A 16,608-nucleotide genomic window follows, 5' to 3' on the forward strand; every position below is an offset into this window, starting at 1 on the left:
TTAGCATTTCCCTATATATAAATCTATGAGATCCTGCTGCCTGTTCATCTAAGCTTGCTGAATGTTAAATGCTTTAGATAAGGGATTTTGCTGTTAACTGATGGACGTAAGTTCTACCACCCCAAGGAAAAAGGTGTCTTTATGAAGTAATAGTAACACTAACTAGATTTCAGGCCAGCTCTGAACACATCCTTTGAGCTCCATTTAATTACCGTGTCTGCTAGAGCAGCTCTGAACTCTTCTTGGTTTGACCTCCGAGTCCCAAAAACTCCTGACTAAAGTTTACTGTCTCTATTTGCCAGCTCCAAAAATGCAAAGTGCTGTCAGGTTCTTCAGTTCCTTCTGCAAGACAGGCAGCATATGTCATGTGCATTATTCAGAGCTTTACATAGATTCTTTTCCATGGAGGTTTAAAAACGAATAGCAAACTGTGTATCAAAATCAAACCCTTCTCAAAAATACTGACAATCATGAAAACAAGTAGTCTAAAACTAGACTAGGGTTTTATTTCTAAAACAATGGGATGGTCACACAAGAAATTCACTACTTTTTAGACAGACAGGTGTGAAGGTACACTTTACACAGTCCCAAACAACTGAGGTCTTTTGCAGACAAAAAATTTGACTCAGGAAATAGTCCATGAGGAACAACATGGAAAATGTAGTTTGCGTTACCTCGAGGAGCAGGAAAACCGTGGCAGCAAAGCACAATGAAAGGACTTTCCTTTGTACTCAGCTAAAACAATAAATGCATGTACTCTGTAACAAGTGCTCTTCACAACCCTGAGAGCACCTCTAGGCTCACGCACTAGAGGGAGAATCAGAGAGTTCAGAGGAATATTGTGGTGGGCAAACAAAATTCGCTAGCTACTAGGCATTATTCCTCTTGGTCACCCATATGCATCTCTACCTTCCTTAAAGAAATACCCCAGGAGGATGCAGAGGTACAGAAACACCCCTAAAAAGATCCATCCTTACAGGGACCATCACTCGAGTTTTTCTCTCCTGCATTTCCATGACAAAGATAAATATATTGCTAAAACGTTATGCAAAGCCATGCTAATGATAATTCAGTATACAACAGCAGCTAAACGAGCAAGCTGGCTAAGCAGTGTTAAGTATTAATGCTATGATACTTGTTTATGTTCTGAGAGATGCAGACTCCATACAAGTGTCAAACATTATTAGAAGCAGCCCAGCCAACTAAGCAACCCCCAAATCCTCCCCCAGCTAACATTTGAGAAAAAAAAAAAAGCCCGAAACTTTGAATGACTCCTAGCACTCAGTCTAGTAGTGCCTGCCAGGAAAAAGGGAATTTTGGAGATGGCATACCATCAATTTTCTTCATTTGTGTCAGAATTTGAGCAGCTGTCTTCTTACCAGACTGAAGTGGAGCCAAAAGCCTTGTCAGGCAGCCGAAGAAAAAGCACTTTGGAGGAACTAATCTCAAAGACCCAAAAGTATGTGTCACATTTTTGAACAGGCATGTGTTAATATTACTACTACATTATCAATTGGCAATGTTTTGCAGAAGTAGTGTAAAAAAGACTGCTTTGTTTGTTTACACTGCTTGCAAAGGGAAAGCAAGATGCCACACATACTTGAACTCTGGTGCTTGTTTATTTATTTACTTATGGCCAGCAAAAGATTTTTAGTATTATCTTCCCCTAAGCTGGTGAGGGAAGTGAAATAAGATTCAATTCCACAGAAAGAAAGAAGATGCACCTGGGCTTTTGGTGGCAAACAGCTCCCAGTCTCAGCAAGCTCTGTTATTCCCCAGGCACTGCAGACACGTCGGCAAGGGATAAATAATCCCAGCGAGAGCTGCCTTTGAAACAGCTCACTGCTCCAGCAGTCACGGATTGTGACAGACTGGGAAAACCCAACTCGGAATTTGTTTCGTCTTTAGTGTGTGCTCCAGTAACTGTGTGCTGGGCTGGAGGATCCTTCAGGACACCCTAAGAAGACTTTACAGGTACCAGCACCAAGGATGTGACGAAGAAAGCAATCAAATTACAGCAGCTACGGCACGAGGGGCTTTCCCAGGTGGAATCCATGGCCGTAAGGCACAGTTTGGTCAGAGCACTGCACTCACTGCTCTGAATTCAGCCCAGAGGGCAAGCCAGAGCCAGGGGTGGCCTCCTCCCAATGGCGTGTCACCATCCAAGGCACTGGGATCCCAAACAACCACCAAGCATGCTCCATACTGGTGTCTGCCCTCTCACGAGGTGCGTTTTGTGATCATTTTAACATAGAAAGTCACCAGTTGCCCCCTTGTACGTGAGAAGGCCACTCATGAAGTAGAGGCCCCTGGGCGCGGGGTGGGGGAAGGCTTGCTGCCAGGAGCAGGCTGCACCGCCACGGGAGTTGCTGCTCCCTCTCAGGGAGATGGGGGCTTCTGCCGACCACATTTTACAGCAAGAAGAGTTGGCATTTGCAGCCATAACAGGCTATTGTCTAATTATATTTTGATTCTGGTGAATGAACCTGTCATTTGCTAACCATACACATATCGGTGTCATATACAAGGACAGAATTAAAGCGAATAAACAAATTAATAAATAGACACTCAAGATCCTACTTGGCTAGCCATCTTCTTTGAGCCAGCTTTTCCCCGAAATGTTTATTTACTACACAGCCAGGCTTTTGGCAGCATTCCCACTGTGAAATGTGCTGCCCAGATATTACAAAGTGAACTCCAAATGGAAAAGACTGGTTTTTTCTTAGGTCTCCTTTCCTTCCACACAGATATCCCTTTACTTCAGAACTGTGCCTTTAAGGCACAATTTCGCCTGAAATTTCTAGAATACTCAGCTTAAGAGAGACACATTTATAGACCATTGCTAAAAGTGAGATTTCCTATGTGGTGTTCAGCAAACTACTTTAAACAGACATTTTTGCTTCCTCCATTTACCAAAGCAAAGCTTCCTTATTTTTCACAGGTCTTTTTTAATTTTTTTTTTAATTTGAAAAGATATTAATGTACATGAAAAATCACTGCTGCTGTATTTTTAACATGTTTAATTTTTTTTTTTTTTCAAAAATCATTGTTCTAATCGCCCAACAATTCTGGCATTCGGGGTATCACATGCTGGGGAATGAGGTTTCTGTAGAACTAAACACAAAAAAGCAAAGAAAAGAAATTAATGATAATGCAAGTGGATGATGTTCCCCCATTTCAGAATACATATATATATTCAGCTGCTTTTCACAATGACGTTCCAGTCATGCTTAATAGCTCTGAAAAATCAAGAAATATAAATGCAAACCAGTAGGAAAATAGTGGGTCTTAGCTACTTTTACTATGGTCCAGCAGAGATCCTCAGATTAGCATTTGCAGACTGTACTAAGCATATCTAATATAAAGGCAATACATACTGCACAGCTCTCAACAAATATTATCAAGATGGAAATGCCTACTGACAAATTCACAAGCTGCAAATGTACAGTCATGAAATTCAATAGCCTCACAGCTGCGCACTTGTAACTTGTGAATGCAGAAAAATGTATGAATTGGCAGCAGGCTTTCTGGCAGATGATATCATTTTACAGATGACACTGTAGAGTCTGCCAGTTTGACGTTGAACTCTCCTCTTGCTTTTTTTTGTTGTTGTTATTTTGTTTTTTTGTTGTTGTCATCGTCATTTCGTAGCTCTTCCTCCGAGATCTCCTAGGATCACAGTGGCTGCTCTCCTAAGAGCTTGCTAGTCACTTTCCTGATTCTGCAAAGCGCTGTAATTGCTCCGCTCAGTTCCCTCGGCTCTGCTTATGTACAGCTGACACTGAACAGTGTTTATTCTGGAAAAACTTTGCCTTTCTCTACAATACTTCAGATGCACAATGCGCACTATGCCATAGATGTGGCCTAGGTGTTTTCCCCTGTTCAGAATAGCTTGGGTTTCACTGCAAGTGCCTCCCCTTCATAAATAGTTGAAATGATTGTGCCTTGACTCTCGTAATCTGCATATTTTTAGACCACTTAGAGAGAAGGAAGCATTCCTTGGAAAAGAAAAAAGCCTCTGTGCGACCCGTGGTGATGTCCAGCCAGGGCACTAAGTGCCAAGCTGGCCTGATGCCATCGAAAGCTTGATGACATAGGAGGCCCGTCCAAAAAAGCTTGGAAATAAATTGTAGTTGATTCATTATCATTTTTCCCCCTCTGAGCCCTGCGCAATCATCACTGCAATGCTTGACTAGGATCTATGACCAGATTCAAGCAAGGCACAAAAGCAGGGCACCACTAAAATGAAGTGGTTCTTTGTACCTTGAGGTCACACCTACACGGCAAAGAAATTCCTAAAGAGCCAGTAAGATGACATCATGGTGACCTGGGCCGTCTGGGTGGATTTTAATGCAGTTCAACCCTGAGTTTTTGCCTGTTTGTGTGTGTGTGTGTGCTTCTCTTGCTGCCTCCATCCCACTGGCAGGGGCCATCTCTGCACCTGCAGGGTCAGCCCTCTGGGAAAGGTCACATCTTGAATTAACACCTTAAATCACCACAAAGTACAAATGTAAGTACTTCAGTGGGACTGCATCAAACTTGCTTTAGAAAGCCAAATTTTACGATGTTTTGCCAAAGGTTTGAACCTGCATGGTTCCATCACTGAACACAGAGGCTCTCCTTTCTGTAAACTTGTGCACTTAAAATAAAGTAGAGGAACCTGGGGGAAAAAACCCAAACCAAACAAGAGAAACATATATGTGTGGTTAATCTCCAAATAAGGTGAGAGAAAACTCAGCTTTATTTCTTATAGCTGTTTTTCTGCTACTGCTCCAAGAAGTATCTGAGATTTCCGACCAGGCTCTGCACCACAGTTATCAGGGCTAGCCATTTTTTTTATCTGTTTTACTAGGTCCTTGTTCATATATTCTGAACCATAAAAGCCCATGAGCCTTTTTTTTCAACACAACTCTAAGAGCAGTTTTCCTGCTTTACACCTCAGCTATCCTCCTCTGAACTTAGTACAATGGTAGTAACTCTCTAGTAACCTATACACAGATGATCAAGTCATTATCCAGTGCCATACTGCCTGTGCTATTTTGCTTTAGACATTCATAGTTGGGAATCACTGCACAAAAATCTCCAGCCTGTCGTGGTGTATATAGCTAATGTATATATTCTGCCAGAAAAATACATTACTGGCATTTTAGCGAAGGTTGATTGTGATATTATCCGGTCTTCCTGTACAGATTTTTAATGTGAGAAATATCTCATACTTTTAAAGCTTTCTTTAATCACCAGACCTTGGGGCCACACTTCAAACATTTGCAACCCAACAGCTTCCACTGTTCCACCTAGCAAAAAAAGTAGGTTTTTTCCTTGAAAAAATCAGACTCCTTATATGAAAAACGAACTATTATTTATATATTTTTTTAATTTATTTATATTATTTATATGTTCTTTGCAGGACAGACACCATCCCCTCGAAAAAAGTTCAGATTCTGGGAGCTTCTATGACCTCTTCAACAGTTAAAATCATCCACAAAATATTTTCGCGGGAAGCCTTCAGGTTATTGCCAGGGGTAAGAAATGGAAAGGAAGGAAAATTACCTGGACTGCCAAAATAACACTTTCTCTTTTGATGTCTCTGATTTTTGTGGGAGAAAGCAAATTGCTCTCCAATACAAGAGCACGAATCACATCACCGAACGCACACTGAGAGCCACGATTAGGGGTGATCTCCTCCACGCTGCTTGCTTGGCTGCGAGAGGGCAAAGTGACCTGCCTCCATGAGCCTGCCGAGCGGGAGCTGCCGGGAGGAAACACAAGGAAACGTTCCCCCCTATGCCCTGCTCTCTGTGCCAGAAGGAAAACTAAGCCAGAAACAACATACAAATTGAAAAAGTTAATAACTAGCCTAACGTATTCTCAATTTTCCCTATTATTTTGAAAGGACAAGAATCATACTTCACAGCACCTTCCCCACCCTTCTTTTCTTGGATTTTGATGCTGTTGACAAGAATGGAAAAATTTTCCTTGAAAGTGGGCTGAAAATATACCCGATAAGCATTTGCTTGACAAGAGACTGCGGACAGAACTAGAGAACAGTTCATTCCCAGCCTATTTCTTAAGACAGCAAATACACAGAATCATTACTTATCTCCTTCCCGTTTTATCTTTTTTGAGAACTGTTGCACAATCTGCTCTTTCACAGGATTTCAGCAAGTATTCACCACTTTTAAGGCTTGGGTTTTATTCACCCAAAAAGCTTCAACTTTCCCTTCAAACTTTGTACATCAGCCTCAGCAAATCATACACAGAAATGTGCATTAAGTGTTTTGTTTACTTATAACTTGGCAGAGCCACATCAAAGAACAGAATGTAAAGAATGAACTCCTTTTGCAAAAGTCATTCACATCGAGACAAAAGCCTTTACCTTCCTGAAACAGATTTTCTAAGCAGGCCTCACTTATTTCTGAATTGCCCAGCATTACAGTGAGCTCTCAGACAACCAAGAAATATTTGAAAACCAGTCTGAAAACAGAAAGAATGAGAAAGTTCTCCCGGATCTGGTTTTTCATTAAAAAAGCATTAAGGAAATATGGGCATTTCAACACTGCAATCTGGACAAGCAACCACTTTTCATGTAACATGTAGAAACCTGCTGGATTCAGACTGCTTCCAACTTCCCCTTGGCTGCAGCAGCTGGATAGATTTGTTTCCACCTGCTTTTACCGTTTGTCATTACTGAGGTATGTTTCAGAAAGCAAATTTAGTTCTAAACTCTCAGTTTGGCTGAAGCCACAACAATTCATTTTTATTATTTGCTCACATCCTTTGGAGTGTCTCATGTTGCTTTAATTCCCTGCTCCCCACACCTCCGCACCCGAAGAGAATATCGCTGGTGTTTGGTTTTTTTTCAACCAAAATGCCCTTTTCAAAAGCACCGGCAGTAAAACCGCAGGTGGTTGATGCTAGCCGCTGGTCCTTCCCCACCGCTTGCTCCAGGAGCTGCAAACTTCTGCGGTCACCAGAGACCAGAGCATCCAAATGTGGCTGCAGCAGAGAGCAAAAGGCTTCTGAAGAACATTAAAATCTCATTTTACAATGTTCAAAACCTCTCCCCCAAAATCCTTTCGAGGGCTGGCTGCCTCCATCGCCTCTGCCAGTGCTGGGAATAAGGCTGCCAGGTACATCTTCCACCATTCCTCCAGAATTTCAGGGTGATAGGAGAGAGTGGGTGTGGGGAGGGAAGGTATCTCAAGTACAAGAAAAGATGATTATCGAGTCTAAAGAGAGCACGTCATAAAATGAAGAAATATAAGGCTATTTTTAAAGCAATTATTTTGTTTTCGAGATTCAAACACGCTGCAGTATTCCCCTCTGCTTGGCATTCCAGAGGAGGTGTTGCATTTAGCTAGCAAAATTAATTCACTTGAATAAAAGAAAATTGAAACACTGGAAGCAAAATAGAAAAGCATAAGATGAGAATTTTGTTTGCTGTATTTCGAACAGGAAAGAAATTATGTTTTCACAACTTGATTAACTCCGAGGCCCCGTTCTGCAATAACCACCACAATGATTCACTGAGGCTGCTCATGTGCATAAACTCCCCCTGGTACGACTGCAGGAGCAGGACATAAATGTGTGAGCTGGGATGAATATCTTCACCATGCTATCTGCATAATTTATTTGTAGATATTTTGAAAATTCAGAAAACTCTCCAATTAGTTAGAAAGATTTAGGAACTTTTGAAAAATGTGACCTGTTACGTAAACCTGTATTTTAAGAAGTGAACTAGAGACAGGAGGAAGGATCACAGGGGTTGGACACATAACCAGCTGTCCCAATTTGGCTGAGCTGTTTTAGCTGTCAGTGTGTGAATTCTTAATGTGTGATGATTATAAAGTATGGAGAGATCGTTCAGCTCCCTCATTTGAATTATTTTGCTTTTGCCTCAGAGTAACAGCACATACATGGGTTGCTATCCTCCAAAGAGAATGTTGATGGCTTCCACCCCTGAGACCCACATGTCTAAGCCACTTGCAAAGCTTAGACCTCAGAACACTTATTTATTAAGATCTAAAGTGATAAAATCGTGGTTATCCTAGGCTCAAATTTCCCTGACACCTTCACTAATTACACAATATAATGAAAACCCAGAAGCACTGGAACGATTGTTCCAGCAGGAACTCAGCCAGCAAAACACCTATGGAAGCTTCTTTCTATTCATCCATCGCTATGGGAAGTAATCTCACGGTTCTCTCCAAAAATCCCTTCAAACAAATGTCTTGCAGCATATAAGGACATTATCAAATTCAGACTTGGAGTGAGCATGTTCCAAAATCCAAAAGCCCTCTGAGGGAGTGTTTTGTCAGACACACCTTGTCATCCATAGAAGAGGGAGCGGGATCCAGGGTGGGTACCTTCAGCAAGATACGGCTGCATGGGGAAGAGCAGCTATTTCACCTGTCCAAGGCCAGGCATGACCAAATAACACTTTAAACCTAAGTATTACCACCACCTCTACCTGGAGGTGAAATACCAGGCAAGGTACAGCTCAGAAAGAGCTGCAGGGTGGCTTCTGTATGATCTCCACACTGACATTATGGATGTTCCATGTTGCTACTCTCATTTGGTAGCCTGAGTTGGTCACTCAAAGGGCCCGTGCTGAGAGCATCCAGGACAGACCCTCCCAGTCCTGGAGCAGGCATCTGGAGATGCGCATCATGAAAGTTCAGCACCATCACCCACCGGGCACCCATGTCCCCAGCAGCTCTGCTTGAGCACATGGCATGGGAGCCAGCAGCAGTGATATCCTTGCAAGGGCAATGCAGCGTGCTCCTACTGAATGGGTGCCCAGATCTATTACCAGGCAATACTAAGATAGGTTCTCAGCTTTCCCAAGAAAATATTTTCAACCGGGATTGATTTTTACTGTTTTAAAACTAACATTAGCAAATGTGATTGCACAGTGCATAGATCTGTCAAATTTGTTCTCAGCTGCAATCCTGAAACATATCATTATCGTGTACTGTGTGAGCAAAGCTGGGCTTGGCTTTCATGTGACTGAGCTCTAAATTAGTTTACGGATAATATTCCTTAACAATGTGTTCCATCTTTTGCTCCATCTTATCTTAATGAGTACATAACTTCTTAAAAATAGGTTACTGCCGTAAAGACTAAATACAGAGTACTAAAGTCTCTGAGAAAACCACAGGAATGAATGTCCCAGCTCAGGTAGCTCCGTCCTGCTTGAACACAACTTCTTTAGGGTGAAGTCTGCAGTTTTCAACTGCACTGGAAAAAATAATTTCCACTGCATTAATTCTAAAACTCATTTGTAATTAACAGGTAGTGCTATTTCTTACAAATACACGTGGAAAATGATAACCTGAAAAATGTACTTTTCTTCTGGAAAACTCCATGGTTCCTGCACTTGCAACCTCAGCATTTTAGGTTTGGATAGCTTTTAAAAACGTGCATGCTTAAAACCTTTTACAAATGAAAATGTTACTTTATAAAAAGTAGATAACTACTAAACCCTACATTGGCAGTTTTCTGGCTTTTGGTTAGTTTGCATGGACTGCATCCCACAGAATGGTTTTAGCACCTGACCGTGACTTTGGCACGGGATCACTGCCTGAATCCTAGCTGTAACCCAGACTCACCCCTCTCTACCAACCACTTCTGAAAGGATATAAATCTCACAAAACATCATCCTGTTTGGCCTGAAAGTCCCCTCCAGGCACTGAGTGGAGCACACCCGAGCACGTCCAGAGGTGCTGCAGGTATTTCCCCAGCAGGCAGGGAGAGGGCCCTGGTACCTGCTGGGGTCCAGTGCAGTCGATGCCACAACTAACACAGGGCAATGAAAGCGGCTGCTCTCCAAACTGGAATGGAAGCAGCCTCCATTTTAAAATTCAGCCAGAGCCGCAGCACACATTATATAAAACAATTATATCATTTAATCCTCTCATATCCCTGGATAAGGCTCCTGTTTGAGAAGCCAAGGAGCAGGCTATGGACCAGACAGTTTATTGGATTTGTGCCACTCCAGCAACAACTTATAAAACTTTTGAGCAGAAGACAGCAAAACAAAACAAAACAAAACAGGTGTGTAATTCTGGCCTTCCCTTGTGAGGATACCCAGACAGGTGCTACGCCCAGACTGTGTGCATGTAATGTGAGTGTGTTGCTGGATTAGGGGATAAAAAAAAAAAGACATTCAAATTGCCTTTTAAAATCCCCTCTTTCTTCTGCTTCTCAGATGGCCTATAACTCATGTTGGGAATCGCAGCAAGTGGGAAGTGGACATACTCTCCCCCACACCCTACCTCTTCAGGAAACTTACTGTCATGTGGAATTAATTACTTAGGGGGTTTTGGTGTGTTTTTTTTTAAATACATAGAATTTCAAGTTCATAGTCCAGCATCTCTGATTCATAGCAATAAAGGTTGCACAACAGCAGCATTGTGTAGAACAAAGGTTAATTTGAGACTAAAATATCCTTCCTAATGAACTCAACTGGAAACATATGCTGGTTTCAGAGACGGCACATACCTGCAGCACTATTGATCCTTAATTTCTCATTTCAAGAGTTAGAAATTTGGTGTGTTTAGACATGAGCAAGAGGAGGCAGAGAGAGAAAGCAAAGAGCTCTTCCAGCCCTGCTGTTTCTGGCCTGTGATTCTCTTGAGATGTTCCAGGCTAGTTCTTCTGTGTCACATAACAGCTTTGTGACACCTACACCTTCTTCACTTCAACGTTAAAGAATTTTTAGGCAATATCAAAAAACCCAAAGATCAGAACACAGGTCTCCATGCCAGCCCCAGATATTTAGAAAGCAGAGCTAGCTCTTCCTCTAATGCCAAAATCAGGAGGCAGCTTTAAAAGAACACTTCTTTATTGCTAAGTTTTTATATTCTCAGATTCTCTTTCAAACTGGCGAGGACTGGAAGTGTTGTTTCTCACTTCGGTTCAGACGGAGAGCCTGATGCACTCCCAGGGCTGCAGCTTTGGGAAGAACACCATCCATGACAAGGCTCTGAACAACATTATGAGACCTGGCAGCTGCCACAGCGTGCTCAAAAACATACATGAAACAAGAAAAAGGTAACAGAGGGGGGGAGGAAAGGACAGAAAAGTGACAGGAGAGTAAAGAAATGGCATTTTCTAACCATGAAGAATGATTACTGAGGTCAACACTAAAGCTGTTCCAGGAGTTTCTGATTAAATTCTGCTTTGTTCAAAAATGCTGACATGCTAAAATCACAATTGTTTGGGGAACATATCAATCTGATAGGACTTGTTCCTGTCGGGTCATTTGCCTACTTGTTTTACTAGAAACCTTGGCTCCTAGACAGCTGCTCAGATGGGCTATTGGGAAAGCCAGATTCCCAGGCTCCCCAGAATGTCAGTATTAAAAGAAATTAATTATTGATACAAGTCTATGTTATGCATGTTTGCCTTATCAAATTATCTGTAGCTGTGCCTGTAGCATGGGAGTAGCACATCTGATATGCTTTAATGATGCAAAAATCTCATTCAAGTGGCAGGGAAGCCAAGCTGAGCAAGGCTTCTGCTTTGTGCTCTCTCTCGCTAAATACGTTAAAATAAGGAGAGAATTAAGAAGCACAGTGCTCCCCTCGAAACGTTATATAGAAGTTTTAAACAGTAAAGCTTCCCCGTTTCTATTAGGCAAATCATAACGAGCCAAGCACTATGTCTGCCGCTATGAATGGTTACTTTGTAGTATAATGCATTTACACGGTGAAATCATAATATCCTGGGCATTTGGGGCTGTATTATGCTATAAAAACGAAAGCCAACTCCCTCTAGCTATTACATTTTTGGACTGGTATTTGATCTATTAAGTTCTGCAGCTTTCTTCTGCTCGGAGCGATCCGCAGCCGAACAACTGGCAGCTGCTGCGTGGCGATGCGCGCTCTGCATTTTGCACCGAAGCCATTAGGTGGTGCTTGAAACAGAAGATTGCAAGAAAGAAAAGCAAGACCTTGTGTGTTGCCCAGGCAGTCTGCTTAATAAATATTTTGTTCGAGCCATTTGGGGGTGGGCAGTGGGGGGATAGAGAGGAGGGGGGAAGAGAGAGGCGGGGAGTAGGGGGAAACTTTGCTTTAGGATTCAGTTTAACAATCTGATTCCTAGGCCTTGGCAAAGCTGAGTAATTAAATAAATAAATAGTCAACTCTTCCTCCTGCCTCAAGCATCTCTGCTGACACACACACATACTCCTTTAAAAAAGCCTCAGATACTTCAGTGCTCAGCCAAACTTCTGCTCACGATGTCCTAGATTTCTATCTCGCTCCTAGGTTGATAACTGGATTTCCAGTAAATTTTGAGACAGAGATTGAAATACTCTTTAATGCACCAGCTCCAACAGGGGTTTCCAGGAAAAACTGTCCAAGTGCAGAGCAGCATGAATACTTTTTATATAAGGGAGATCTCACTAGCAATTAGGAAAAAGCCATGCTTCTGCATGGGGAAGCAACAGCTTTCTGCCTCTCCCCGTCTTAAGCAAACACCTACAGGCAGTCCTGGTTCATAAGATGCTCTCTTCAGATACATTTACAAAATTTCCTGGCTTCCCTTTAACATTACATTCATGGAAAATGCCCTGTGACAAGCACGGAGTAGAGGCCATCAATTAAATACTGGCATGCTACTAGAGACCTACGCAACCCACCTGTCTAACCTTGGGCTCCCACTGTCATTCTTCTTTTCTGCCTTAACCAACCTTTCCATCACTGGCATTCCCTTCTCTTGCAATGACCTGTAAATATTTCACGGCACTCCACCCCATCTTCCCAAGTTCAGAAAAAAAGATCGGCAAAAAATCCTCCCACACTTTTGGTGCAAAGCTTGGAAGACCCCACAATGGCTGTACTGGATATGATCACAGGTTTGGTCCAACCCTACGCCGTGCCCCTCACGGTAAGAGATAAGGATGCTCAGGGAAGGCGCAGGGCACAGCGACTCCCTGCCCCTGTGCCCTTCCAGCGACTGCCAACAGGCAGTGCAGGGACCCCTGAGCAATCCGCTATACCCAGATCATCGTGTTTAGAAGCCACAGCTCCATCACTCCAGTTTTGCCTAATCCTTTAGACAGCTCCTGACTTCCAAAGCCACGCTGTCACACCAAGATCCACAGTTCAATTATACCTTGTGAGAATAAGCACTCCTTTTAGTTCTTTTTAACCAGCTACCTTATAATTTCAATTCTTGCATTTTTGAATTATCATGAAATAATGAATAATCATTCTTTATTCACGTTCTCTGTGCCACTTTTGGGTTTATAGCAACTATATTTTAACAGCTCTCACAGCAAAAGACAGAATGGCTGAAGGTAAAAGAAAAAGAATTCTCTGGTAACTGTTTATGAAGCTATTTAGAAACCTACAATTTGCTTACGTACTGCATGGAATGATTAAAAATTAAACAGAAAGAAATCCAAAGTTGAATGTTGTGCTTAACAAAGGAAGAGCTGCTTGTTGCATTTGTAGGAGGACTCGGAGTTCATAAATCCCTGGAAGTGGACTAAGCAGCTTTCTCACCTCTTCAGAAGTTATCTTAAATACCAGGAGGTGGGCGGTAGTTGGACAAAAGATATAAAGGGAGGCAGCTGATGCATTTTAAAGCCTCTCTGATTCCTTTTAGGCTTTAGATTTCACATAAATATTTCTTTAAAGGCATACATCTATGTACCAAAACTAACATTTGAGAAGCTTCCAAAACTTGGCTTTTAATTAAACCCATGAAAGTATAATGCTCACACTGACTAAGTATCAAAAATAGAGACAAAACTGAGAAAATATGCAGGCATTTTTCTTGGGTTTTGCAAAGGCACTGCAAAGACAATTAAGTTTCTTTTCTTCACTATACATATAATACTCAGAAGTGAAAGCTTAATTAACTTGTCAGAAACTATGGCATCTCTTTTCTTCAGCTGCTGAACCCACCTTCCCAAAAGACTTGAAGGGAAAATAAAAAAAAACCTAAAAGCTCTAGCTGAAATACCTGATCATGCATGACATTCCTGTCCTGTAACACAGTTTGTCTGTCATTACCAGAGGCTTTTTTATCCGTCTGGGTGAGCATACTCTTTTTTTTTCTATTTGTCTGGGAACGTCTCAGCACAGACTCACCGTTGCACCGAGACGACGGACATTGCATGATGTGCTGAAGGAGTAAGACACAGCGGCACTAATTACATCATACAGCACGTGCGTTTATCAGGCAAAACCCGAATGTTTCAGTAAAATATTGTTGATCACACAGCTTTTCATGGCAAGTAAAGGCCCCGAGCTCTCCTGTGAGGGGCAGATACAGCAGTTATGAAAGCAAAACTTTTTTTTTTTTTTTTTTTTTTTTTTTTACCCCTAAGCAATATGATATCCCCACTTTGCTGGGGAGAGTAAGCAGGTTTCGGGTCCACGAAGGCAGAGCCCAAGAAGCAAGGAGACATGCTGCAGTGGCCAGTGCAACAGGCCTGGGACTGCACAGTTCTCTGCTGGCTGGCCTCTGTTTTTTGTAGATATTTTGCATTTCTTCTCTCTGAGTCCAGCGGCAGCTGTGGCCAATAAGTCCCTGTCAGCCAGCGCTGCCTGGAATTGTGCTCACAGCAGCTGGAGGAGCCACTGCAGCCCCAGGGTGACTCCTGACCCTGCCTCCAAGAACCCCGAGGGTTCTGAATGCAGGTTTTCGCCAGGAGCGTGGGCTCAGCCCGGGAAGCCTACAAGGCATCCAACACCTCACAGCGAACGCCTTTCCCCTGACCAACCGCCCCGCTCTAACAACTGAAAGAGAGACCTTAGTTTAACCAAGGTTCAGTTAACAAATCTAACATTAACACTTCAATTTGGCAAGCCAAAGAAGTGGCTTTCACATTTTTGTTTTTTTTAATACAGCCTTTCAACCTGAGCTCACTTAAGTCTGAAAAATATTGTACTTTATCCTCCTGTAATCTCCCCTCCAAGATATGCATGTTTAAACAAAGTGCAAAGGTCCAGGTGCTTTACTGCATTAGTGATGACCCAACATCTCCTCGTTAATAATGCAACACAGAACACAGCATAGCAGTTTTTTCTTTCTCATTTTAAGAATGTATTAAAACTCTTCTCTGCGGATCCAGGTGACAGTACAAGGGAGGAGAAATTGTTGTTTTTTTCAAGGCAGAAAATGTTGCTGAGGCGTTTTCCCCTCCCATTTAAATCACTATCCTTACATCTCTACTAACTTTTCTACTCTCCTTCCAGCGCTATGTCAGGTTTTAGTGAGCTCTGGGATTCAGCCCATGTAACTGTCTGCTCAACAGACCTGAAGCCTGTGCGAGTGATTCCGAGCCCATGCAATCCCACCTAACGCGTGATACACAGAATCCCTCTTCTCTTCTGATAGATATTAAAAACAAACACACACAATTCCTAACCACTCAACACGAATTCATGCTTCAGGTCCTCCTTGTTTCTTAAAAATATAAATTAAGGTTTCACATTTTCTTGCTGACAGAGCACTCCGGAGACTCACACAGACCCAGCCTGTGAGCTTTCCGAGCAATCTTCGTTATGATGTTTCTCTTGGTACAAAAGGAAGCTTTTCTGTAAAACATCATTACATTACCAGGCCTCTTTGGTCACTCCAGGTGACAAAAGATATGATAGCCTAGCGGAGAATACACATTACAAGTCCCTGTCTCTGATTTCATCTCTACAATGCGCTTTGGTTAGATGCGCAGTAGCTCACCACCCTGGCTTTGAAGGTGCCCGATTCAGGTCTCCACACACCAGCCAGGGCAGAAGCACAAGCAGCTGATGAACGCCGGCAATACGTCTGCATTTATCAGCTTAAACCAAAACCAGTCAATGGGATGAACTTATCACTGGGAGAATCAGCAGCAATAAAACATACGGGGCAGACCCCCTGCAACTGGAGCTGCCACGTGAGCTGGGTTGAAGACGGGAGGTGTGCCTGGAGGTGGAAGGTCCTTCAGGACAAGGGCAGCTCCTTCAACCCCCCTGCACGGGCTTCAGATGTAAAACCTGCAGTCATACCTTTGCTACGTACGCAGCAGGCCACACCTTCCCAAACCATCATTTTATCTGTTATCCACAAAATCCAAACAGAAAAATGAGCCGGTTTCCCAGATGAGCATAAACACTAAGCCCTGGATTTAGTAGGGAATCTTCCCCCCCACTTGTACACGCTAGCATAGGGCAATAATCCTTCTCCCCATAACAGATTTAGATTAGCAATGCCAGCAGTATTAAAAGGGGCCTTTTGAGCAGGGAAACATGTGCTGGTAGTCTGGGAAGGGTGTTTACAACATGTGTTTTGCAGGTATTAATGCTCACGAGGCACAGCGGTTTGTAAAGGCATAATATGTCCTGCCAGTTCCCTGGGGCCACCACTCACCTCCCCACCTCTCTGTCCCTTCTCTCCCTCCAGAGGCACAGCTGAATTCATAATTGTTTTGCTACAGGTATAGGCAAAGCCATAAAATGCACCAGTTGGGACACAATTAGTGCTCTAAAAGACGGGAAAACCACATCTGGCAAACAAGTGTGAGAGCCCAGGGAGCGCTTTATTCAAAACTGAACTCTCCAAGGGGGGAGAAATAAGTTCTTAAGCATGTCTAAGCTTTCCCAGTTG

At 42.7% G+C, this 16,608-nt stretch overlaps 1 protein-coding gene across 1 annotated transcript in view; it reads right to left on the reverse strand.

The window, feature by feature from the left end:
• The window catches only part of LOC308068823 (uncharacterized protein), a 225,603-nt gene that overhangs the window by 118,922 nt on the left and 90,073 nt on the right, over nucleotides 1-16,608 (reverse strand). The gene's annotated exons all lie outside the window — the stretch shown is intronic.

This window comes from Falco punctatus (genome assembly GCF_963210335.1).
Source record: "Falco punctatus genome assembly, chromosome: 8".
NCBI classification, from domain to species: domain Eukaryota; kingdom Metazoa; phylum Chordata; class Aves; order Falconiformes; family Falconidae; genus Falco; species Falco punctatus.